This window comes from Manis javanica, chromosome 15, assembly GCF_040802235.1.
Source record: "Manis javanica isolate MJ-LG chromosome 15, MJ_LKY, whole genome shotgun sequence".
In the NCBI taxonomy this organism is placed as follows: Eukaryota; Metazoa; Chordata; class Mammalia; order Pholidota; family Manidae; genus Manis; species Manis javanica.
In genome coordinates this window covers 23,228,679-23,240,483 of record NC_133170.1, presented here as the reverse complement: position 1 = coordinate 23,240,483, position 11,805 = coordinate 23,228,679, and the positions used below count along the sequence as shown (strand labels likewise).

Genomic DNA, 11,805 nt, shown 5'->3' with positions numbered 1-11,805 from the left:
CTCAGGTTGGTGGGCTACTTCCTGTTACTAAGCTTTCTGTTTAAACCGCACATCCTTGGGAGAGGTCCATGAATCCATGCCTAGCACATCATCCCACTATGTATGTTTTTAAAAATAAGATTGTTAAGTAGTATTTTTATGGCTTTCGTTTTTTTGTTTTAGTCTATCTCTTCCCCATTCAGTGTTCATCCCATTAAAACAGTGATCCCCGTCTTGCTTTGCACCGGTGTGTTTCCAGTACTAAAAACAGTGCCTGGTACAGGAAGGCTGAGTACATATTTGAATGACTAGATGAGTGAAAAATGCAATTATGAAAAATAAATATTACCTCGACTACCTAATTTTTACAGAGGCACAGAGGATTGTCTTAAGTTAAACTTTAGATTGATTTTTTTTAAATCTATTGACTTTTCAACAATATTTCTGTCAGCAGAGGGCAGAGTCGGCTAGATTAATCTCCTCGCCATACTTGTGGAATCTGAATGACCAACAGATACAGAGGAATTTGCTGACTCTCCTATTTCCTTCCATTAGCTGGCCTAAGTGATTGGGCCTAAATTTTCCTAGAAGTTGCTGGTTTCTACAGGCATTGGCTTTACGGGCATCTCAAATCACCAGAACATAAAAGAGAAAGATCAGAAGGCAGAACATAGCTTAAGCTAAACGTCCTCTCCAAAACCCTGTCTTCTTAAAGTTCTATGCAGCCCAAGCAAATTAACCAGGTGGCTGTTTCTAGATTCCAGAGGTACAAGGGCACATGTGGACTCACCCCACAGTGGCTTTATTTTTCTCCATATCTCTTATTACTATCAAATATGTATTTTGCTTATTTCTTTTGTTCTGTATCTGTCTTAGCCCAGTAAAACGTAAGCTCCTTCTTAGAAAAGATGGTCTGTTTAGTCACTGGAACATCAATTCTAGCACCTAGAACATCAGTTGAAATAAGCTCAATTAATGTTGAATGAATGAATGTGTCTACTATATATAAATATCTGTTTTATGCCTGTCTATTCCTGCCCAAACCTATTTATACACACCTGAATGATACAAACATTTTAAGGGCTGTTCTTATTTAATATTAATATTTCCCTTGTCAAAATTAGAAAAAATAACATAAAAAAGAAGAACTGTGGAAAGTTACCAAATTATTAATCCCTAAGGAAACCTGCTTTCCCTTGCATAATATTGGGAGCAAGGGAGGTATTGATTTTCTGCCAAAAGGATCAAAAAGAGTGTACTTGAGTTTTTACTGTGAAGTGAGGGCCAGTACCTCAACATAATAAAGGCCATATATGACAAACCTAGAGCCAACATCATACTTAACAGTGAAAAGCTGAAAGCCTTTCCTCTAAGATCAGGAACAAGACAAGGTTCCCCCTCTCCCCACTTTTATCAACATTGTACTGGAGGTCCTAGCCACAGCAATCAGACAACACAAAGAAATAAAAGGTATTCAGACTGGTAAGGAAGAAGTTAATCTGTCACTGTTTGCAGATGACATGATATTGCATTAAAAACCCTAAAGAATCCAGTCCAAAACTACTAGAACTAATATCTGAATTCAGCAAAGTTGCAAGATACAAAATTAATACCCAGAAATCTGTTGGATTCCTATACACTCACGATGAACTAGCAGAAAGAGAAATCAGGAAAACAATTCCATTCACAATTGCATCAAAAAGAATGAAATATCTAGAAATAAACCTAACCAAGGAAGTAAAAGACCTATACCCTGAAAGCTACAAGACACTCTTAAGAGAAATTAAGAAGGACACTAACAAATGGAAATTCATCCCATGCTCTTAGCTAGAAAGAATTAATATTGTCAAAATGGCCATCCTGCCTAAAGCAATCTATAGATTCAATGCAATCCCTATCAAAATACCAACAGCATTCCTCAACAAACTGGAACAAATAGTTCTGAAATTCATATGGAACAACAGAAGACCCAGAATAGCCAAAGCAATCCTGAGAAGGAAGAATAAAGCAGGGGGATCACTCTTCCCAACTTCAAGCTCTACTACAAAGCCACAGTAATCAAGACAATTTAGTATTGGCACAAGAACAGACCCATAGACCAGTGGAACAGAATAGATTCCAGACATTAACCCAAGCATATATGGTCAATCAATATACAATAAAGGTGCCATGGATATACAATGGGGAAATGAGAGCCTCTTCAACAGCTGGTGTTTGCAAAACTGGACAGTTATGTGCAAGTGAATGAAATTGGATTGCTGTCTAACTCCATACCACAAAAGTAAACTTGAAATGGATCAAAGACCTGAATGTACATCATGCAACCATACAACTCTTAGAAGACAACATAGGCAAACTCTCTTGAATATAAACATGAGCAACTTTTTCATGAACTTATATGCTTGGGTAAGGGAAACAAAGCACAACTGAGCAAGTGGGACTATATCAACCAAAAAAGCTTCTGTACAGCAAAGGACACCATCAGTTGAACAAAAGGCATCCTACAGTATGGGAGAATATGTTCATAAATGACATATTTGAGAAGGGGTTAGCATATAAAATATATAAAGAACTCATACCCTCAACACCCAAAAAGCAAATAACCCAATTAAAAAATGGGCAGAGGATCTGAACAGACACTTCTCCAAAGAAGAAATTCAGATGCCCAACAGGCACATGAAAAATGCTCCACATTGCTAATCATCAGGGAAATGCAAATTAAAACCACAATGAAATATCACCTCACACCAGTTAGGAAGGCCAACATCCAAAAGACAAGCAACAACAAATTCTAGTGAGGATACGGAGAAAGGGGAGCCCTCCTACACTGCTGGTGGGAATGTAAATTTGTTCAACCATTGTGGAAAGCAATATGGAGGTTCTTCAAAAAACTACAAATAGAAATACCGTTTGACACAGGAATTCCACTCCTAGGAATTTACCCAAAGAAAACAAGATCCCAGATTCAAAAAGACATATGCACCCCTCTGTTTATTGCAGCACTATTTACAATAGCCAAGATATGGAAGCAACCTAAGTGTCCATCAGTAGATGAATGGGTAAAGAAGAGGTGGTACATATATACAATGAAATATTACTCAGCCATAAGAAGAAAACAAATCCTACCATTTGCGACAATATGGATGGAGCTAGAGGGTATTATGCTCAGTGAAATAAGTCAGGTGGGTGAAATAAGTCAGGTGGAGAAAGAGAAGTACCAAATTATTTCACTCATTTGTGGAGTGTAACAACAAAGCATAAACTGAAAGAACAAAACAGCAGCAGACTCACAGACTCCAAGAAGGACTAGTGGTTACCAAAGGGAAAAGGGGTGTGGAGGGTGAGTGTGTACGAGAGAGAAGGGCATTAAGGGGTATTACGATTAGCAGACATAATGTAGCAGGGGGGACACGGGGAAGGCAGTACAGCACAGAGAAGACAAGTAGTGACTCTACAGTATTTTACTACGCTGATGGACAGTGATTACAATGGGGGTGGGTGGGAACTGATTATATAGGTGAATGTAGTAACCATAATGTTGCTCAAGTGAAACCATCATAAGATTGTATATCAATGATACCTTAATAAAAAAAATTCAAAAAAAATTCCTAGAATGTTAAATATTTACCAAGTTTTCACTATTGATCTTACTATACTACAAACTAAATTCCATGAGAACATAGATATTGTCTATTTTCTTTACTACCATATTTTCATCTACTAGAATAATACATAGCAAAGAGAAGGTGAATATTACCTGTTTAATCTTCTTTTCCTGTAAACATTTTTCTCTGGTACATTTAAATTAAACTTTAAGACAGTACACCTATTCATCCATATCTAGCACAGAAAATCCTGCCTATTGCTTTGAAAAAGCAGTTTTATATTTACATGCTATCAGAATGTTAGATACATCTAGATAAGATGCATTTTAATAAAACTAAAGCATATTTTATTACTGGAGACTTAAACTATTAACAAAAATTATATTCTCTTCTGTGTTTACTGACATGAAAATGTCCATGAAGGTGGTATGTTAAAAAGAGAAAGAAAATAAGAAAAAAATAAGAGAAAAACACTTTAGGTATGTAAATGTGTACTATTAAAGACTATCATATGGTATATGGATAAAGAATTTCATGCAAATTCTTCATCATCAGTAACATCATTTAAATTAATTCTGGGAACTATACCTATAACAATATCCCAATTAAAAATTGCTTTCACACAGATGCTTCTATACTCTTAATATTTGTATAGCTTATGTGTACCCATATGAAGAATTTGTATAAAAATTCAATAAAATATTTTTAAACTTTCCTTTGTGAATATAACTTTTTAAAATAGATTTAATTTTTTAGAGAAGTTTCAGAGTTACAAAAAGTTATGCAAAAAATACAGTGAGTTCTCACTATCCACCCTGTCTTCCTCAGGGTTTTCCTTTTAGCTGACATTTGTGTAGTTTAGTGCATTTGTTACATTGATGAACCAAGTTGTTACATTTGTGCTAAAATCCATAGTTTACATTAATGCTCACACTTTGTTATACAGTTTTATGGGTTTTTACTTATATATTATGTCATGTACCCCTACAGTTATCATAAATAATAGCTTCCCTTCCTTAAAAAATGATGTGCATTCCACTTATTCATCTCTTTTTCCCCTCTTCCTGAATCCCTGGTGATGACTGAGTATTTGCTGTTTCCACAACTTGCCTTTTCCAGAAAGGAAATTCATAATTCATATCTGTCATGTAGAGATGCCGGCTTTAAAACCTAACTATCCTTCTTGAAGCTATCTCATTCATTGTTTTATTTTATTACTACCTTAAAATTCACTAATATCAACTGATTATGCTCCCTACTTCTAGATCACATAATATATCGCTCTAAATTTGGACCATATATGCCATGATTAATTTATATAATTCAAGAGAAACCTTACTACCACCCCCAAATCAGAAGAAATCAAATTAGGAGCATAAAGTAGATTTTACTAAAAAAAAACTCTTTTGAGTATAAACACAATAGTCAAACTTCCCTAAGGTCACAGACTTACCTGAAAAGGCTGAATTTCATCACTGTTATGTTAATTTTCTAGAAGAATCTAAAAAAACTGATAGTAAGAATTAGGAATGAGCACTCAAGAATTGGGAGGGAGACTACTAGATTTAATATTGCTCTTACTACATGACCTTCAACAGTTATTTGAATCTGGCACTTTCTTTTGGCTCAGTAAGGACAATCAAGTTGCAGGCCTATTACCAAACATGGGGAGACACAAGCATCTAATAAGTGAAATTCTTTGAAAAGAGGTAAAACTAGCCAGGCTGTGAATATGAGGTGTGTAATCCAGATGAAAAGAACACTGGACATGCACACGATGAAAAGCAGGGTAAACACTAGGTCAAAGCCATGGTGATACTAGGCAGACAAGAGACAGAAACACAGGTGAACATCTAGGCAATGGACAATACATAGTTGTGTATACCTCACTCTGTCTCTTCTACATAAAAATTGACTCAACACTAGCCAGTGGAAGTATTCACATTTCCTATTTTCCTGAAGGAAATAACTCTCATGTTCCAAGTTAGCATTATAATAATTCCAAAATAAGAGGATAAAATGTTTTGTGGAGTTTTAGATCAATCCAAACTATGAAAAAGAATTTGAAACTTCCATTCATCTTTGTCTTCTGAGATCGTCTTGCTCTGTAAATTTTTCATGGCATTTTCATTTCTTGCATTCCTTGGTGTATAAACCAGAGAGTTGAGCAAAGGTGTTCTAATTCTATAAAACAAAACTCTGTCTTGTCCATGAGGAAGGCGGTTGCAGGGCACGTGTATATAAATATGCAAGGATCAAAGAACATATGACTATGATGATGTGGGAGGTGCAGATAGACAGGGCTTCTCTCCTCCCTTCAGCACTGTGGCTCTTCAGAGAAGGCAAGGTGGTAACCTAGGAGAACCCCAGCATGACGAAGCTGACTGTACAGATGGCCCCACTGTTGGATGCCAAGAGGAGATTAACCATGCAAATGTCTCTACAGGCAAGTTTCAACAAAGGCTGCAAGTCATAAAAATAGTGATAGATCACACTGGGACCACAGAAAGGTAAACTCAAGGCCAGAAAAATCTGAGCTGAAGAGAGCACACAGGACCCCACCCAGGCCACAGACTCCAACACAGCACAGAACCTGCTACTCATGGAGGCTGTGTAATGCTGGGGCTTACTGATGGCCCACGGAATCATTCATCACAACCAATTGAGATTTATACCTGGGATGCAAGGATGGTTCAACATGCAAAAAATCAAGAAATATCATGTATCACATTAACAGAATGAAAGATGAAAAAGCAAATTATCATCTCAATAGATGCAGAAAAAGCCTTTGATAAAATTCAACACTCTTTTGCCTAGGGTACCTAACTGGTTTTCTTGGTTTCACTGGATATGGCTGGTAATTGTAGGTCTGCTTTTGTTATGTATCTGTATTCCTATTATGTTAATGTGTGTGTGCAATTTAATTAGTAGTTTAAAACCTATACGTGCTTATGTTACTCTACAAGAAGATATGTCAAAGAAATAATCAATCTTCCCATGTTCTCTTCTGTCTGCTACTTGTATAGCTTTTCTTCTTCCTTCCTAATTACAACACTTTAGTAGAATTCATGCCTCATATAGAAAATTACCAAGTATCATAATTCTTCCAAGTGGTAAAGATACCTCAAGATAAACGCTGGGCATAGAAGCCACAGGGCATAAATCTGCAAAGAAGTAAAAAGCTAACCTTTTCAAACAATATTGCTTCTCTCTCACTTACGAACTTTACATTTCCCTGTATGGCCCCGGAAGATGACTGGTTAGCCAGAGACGGGTAAGATTCCTCAAGGGAGGAACAACCTAAGACAGGCACAGTCACAGGGGGACCATCAGGTGAGAAATTGGGGATCAACAGAGGTGAGGCTTAGAACCTCAAACCCCCCCCCCCGTTTTGAGAGAAATCTTCTGCATCTGTGGATGTTTTGCTGCCCTTGTCTAGCTTGGATTAATACTTAGTCTATAGGCACAGACCTGATCATCTACATTTGCCCTCTTACAGCACTAAACTATGTCTTCTACCTTTATCTTTCATCTACTTACCACTTCAGCATTTTATTAAATAATAATAATAAGGGAGAAATGTGGGATTCACATATAAATCAAGTATAAAAATCAAACAAATAATCATATCTGACTTGATTGTTTATAGTTCATGACATGTGATCAAAACCAAAAGTTTCTGTGATATGACTGCCCTTGCACTGTTCACCATGTAAGAACTTATTCACTATGTAAGAACTTGTTCACCATGTAAGAACTTGTTCATTATGCTTCAGAACATTGGAGACTGTTGAGAATTAGGCTTGAGGTTGATTAATGATTGTGCATTGAGTCCCCTGTACAGAATTTTATTGGTGTTAACAACCATTTGATCAATAAATATGAGAGATGCCCTCTCAAAAAACAAAAACAAAAAAAATTCAACACCCTTTCATGATAAACACTTTCAACAAAATAGGAGAAGTGGAACTCAACAAAAAAGGTCATGCATGAAAAGTCTGCAGCTAATATCATACTGAATGGTGAAAAAAATGACAGATTTTCTTCTAAGATCCAGAACAACACAAAGGTGCCACTCTTGGCACTTCTATTCTACATCATACTGGAAGTTCTAGCTGGAGCAGCGTGGCAAACAAAGAAAAGGCAACCAAGTCAGAAGGGAAGAGGTAAAACGATCTGTTTCCAGATGACATATCATATACATGGAAAAAACACAGTGCATATACACACACACACGTTAGAACTAATGAATTCAGTAAAATTATCAGAAAAAAATCCATTTATAAAAATCAGTGGTGTTACTATGCACTTTCAGTGGAGTATTCAGAATGGAAATAAGAATATGAGCACCATCTCATTCACATAAGCAATAACAAAAAAACATACTTAAGAATTAGCCTAACCAAAGTGATGGAAGTTATACCCTGAAAATTGTTTAACATTGATGAAGAAACTGAAAAAGCCACACATAAATGGAAAGGCATCCTCTGTTCATGTATTAGGAGAATAAATATTGTTAAAATACCTTAACACCCAAAATTATCTAGTGATCAATGCCATCACTGTAATATCCCAATGATGTTTTTTAAGAAATAGAAAAAGAAAACTCCAAAATTCATGTGGAATCACAAAAGACCCCCAATAGCCAAAAATCTCTTCAACAGGGAGAAAGCTGAGATATAACAATGCTTCATATCATGTCAATATGATGACAACAAAAAAGTGTTGAACACATATGAGACACTACAGTTCTTAAAATGAAAGGATTATTGATTAAAGATGGCGGCGTGAGAGGAGAGACAGAGGCTTCCTCCCAAAACTGGACACAATTAGAAATTTTAACTGGCACAACTAATCCTGAGAGAGCAACAGGAAAGAGGACGCGTCAGACTGCGCACACCTGGAGAAAAGAGCAGACATCACCTAATGGGGTAACGTACCAGAGCTGTGGCTCCGCGGGACCGAGCCCCTCCCCCACCCCTGCTCACCGGGGGGAGGAAGAGAAACGGAGCAGGGAGGGAGTGGAAGGCCTGGGACTGCTGAATACGTAGCTCCAGAGATCTGCTCTGGGAGCACAAACCTACATTTCATGGTGCTTTCATGAGACTCGCATGACTACCGGGTTGGAAAGTTAATACAGGCAGAGTTCCTGGGGAGACTGGGATTCCGGCTGCTTGTGGAAAGCAGGGATCCATATCTGGCTGCTCTGGGACAAAAACTTACACCTGTGTGCCCGACCCACTGGCTCAGGCGGTGGAGACAGGCACAGCAGCCGGGAGGCGGAGAACAGCTCTTTCCTCCCCGCAGTACCGCTCCCCTGCGACCCCCGACATTGCCTCAGGGGCTCAGCAGCTCCAGAATAGAGCTTCTGGACACTAGGCGCCATATACAAACATGAAACTCCAAAGGAACCTTGTCCAGAGTAAAATTAATACAACTCCTGAGAAAGATTTAAATAATATGGACCTCATGACTCTTCCTGAAAATGAAAGGATAATTCAAATTCACAATTTCTCTTTTGGGTGAGTAACTTTTGAGAGTGGGTCTTCACTTGCACTGGATGGATATAGTATCCCACAAATTTTTAAACTTTTATCTCATTTTCCCAGTTGTAATTTGACTCCAAGCACTGTTGACCTACATAAAACCTTCTGACATTTTTTCCCTATATAACTTCTTATTCTATTAACTTAACATTATTTTTAGCCTACATTTTAGCTTATTTTATTTTCTTTTATACCTCTTACCTTTTTTATTCATTCCTCTGAAAAGCAAACCACCATGAACACCTTGAGTGTGTGTGTATGTGTACATGTACTGGTGTAATAGAGATGTAGATTAGATAATTTTATGATGGATCATGACATTTCCATTCTGTGTTAATTACATGTCCCTTCTTATGAATGGCATACTAATTTGGGACACCAGCACAAACACTGAGCTTCCTAATGTCCCAGAAAGCAAGAAATAAGTCACAACACAGAAAACATGATATTTTACCGAATTTATCTTAAAATAATCTTTGTCAAGACAATATTGGTAAATTTTTCCATTTAAACAGTGGCAACAGTCTTGGAAATGAAATGGAACCTTAATAATTACTAAAGACGTGGTACAGTTTAATATACTCAAATCAATGAATGTCAAATGGTCATGATATGACCTCTGGCAGGCACAGCCAAGGTACAGTTGTTAATCTGTTCTGCTGCTTTGGGCGCCGAAATTCAATTGGCAAATCTAGCATGTCAGTCTATGTGACACCTTTATTAGGAAAGCTCAGAGAGAGGAAACAAGCGGCAATAATGGGCTAAAATAGTGGATTCTCTCTAAGTCCACTGACTGAAGACAAGCGTTAGTGATCACTACCCAGATGCCTTTGGTGCTTTCCTTCATTTCACTCACATACTCCAACTTTACACAGAATAATATCATCATTTTTTCCATCAAACCAGGTTATTTTCAAGTAACTTAAAGTACTTCAATCTCAAAAGGTATGCTGTATTGTGTATTTTTAATTTTTATGAAGTCTTGAAAAGATGCATTTCTTTACTTTATTTCATAGAGTTATGGAATTCCATTGTTGTAGTCCCTATACATCAATCATATAAGTAGCTGAATATCTCAAGGCTTTTGTAACACTACATTTTTTAAAATCTCATACATAAATCTCAGCCATCTTAAGAGCCAAAAAAGCAATCAGGACTATAATAAAATATCATTATATTAAAGCGTCTTTGATACAGTAGTATGTAACATTTCAAAGCCAAATTAATGATAAAATGAAATGAACTTCTTGATACACAAAGTGAGGTCCTTTGCAAGTGTTCAAGAGAAAGCAGGATACCTTATTTCAAATGTGTTCTGGAAGGAATTATAGGTCACAGCAAGCTAGTTACACTTTATTTATGGATCCTCACATATTGAAACAGTTGTGATTTTATATATATATATATATATCTTCCTGTCAAACCAGAGTGTATACTGTGTTGTGAGGTATATTTCACATTCAGCAATGCCAGTATTGAACTCTCAGGAAAAGAGGGATTCAAGGTGCGGATGTTAGAAAAGCTACTAGTTTGAGGACAGAAACACAGAAAAAAGTAAGGAGGTCAGGTGCATTGTATTTGAATGCATGGGGGAGTCAGGATACACACTATGATACTGATCTGTAGAGATTCAGTCAAACCATGGCTCAGTAAGTACTCAACCAAGGCCCACAGTTCATCTTTTGCTTAAATAGAGGTAATTTTGATATGCCACAGCTTTCTCATGGCATTTTTCACTTCTGCATTCCTCAGTGTGTAAATGAGGGGGTTGAGAAAGGGTGTCCCAATAGTATAAAATACAGACACCATCTTGTCCATGGGGAAAGTGGTTGGGGGACGTGTGTATATGAATATACATGGACCAAAGAATAAGATGACTACAGTGATGTGGGAAGTGCATGTGGAGAGAGCTTAGAGAGCTTTTTCCCTCCCTTCTGCACTGTGGTTTCACAGAGAATGTAAGATGACAATGTATGAGATCATCAGAATCACAAAACTGCTTGAGCAAATGGCCCCACTATTAGACACTAACAGCAGGTTGATCACATACATGTCCATGCATGCAAGTTTCAATAAGGGCTGCATATCACAAAAATAATGGTCAATCAAATTGGGTCCACAGAAAGGCAACTTCAAGGCCAGGATAGTCTGAGCCATAGAATGTATAAAAGACCCAATCCATGCAAGAATAATCAGAATGATGTAGACCTGCCGACTCATGATGGTTGGGTACCTCAAGGGCTTGCAGGTGGCCACATAGCGGTCAACGGCCATGAGGACGAGGACAAAGATCTCCATGCAGCCAAGTAACTGTAGTGCAAAGACTCATTATAAGATACAATTTTCTTTGCAGAGACAGCATCCACAATTAGTCCAGGGGCTGTGGAAGTTGAAAAGCAGGAGTCAGCAAGGGACAAATAAAACAGGAAGAAGTGCATGGGGCTCCCAAGTGTTTGGCTGGACTTGATGGTCACAATAATAAGCAAATTCCCCACTACTGTTCCTACAGAGAATACAAAGAAGATTACAAAGACCATTTTCTGCTTCATAGGATCCTGTGTCAGTCCTAAGAGTATGAATTCAGTTACGCTGCTCTTTTGTTGTGTCATTTTAGTTGATGTGGTGAAAGCACAGCTTAGGAATAATCTTCAAAGAAGAAATAAAAAAATTTTATG

At 37.4% G+C, this 11,805-nt stretch overlaps 1 pseudogene; it reads right to left on the bottom strand.

Annotated features, from left to right (window-relative positions):
* Window positions 1-8,354: 8,354 nt before the first annotated feature.
* Window positions 8,355-11,805, bottom strand: LOC140846420 (olfactory receptor 4C11-like; annotated as a pseudogene).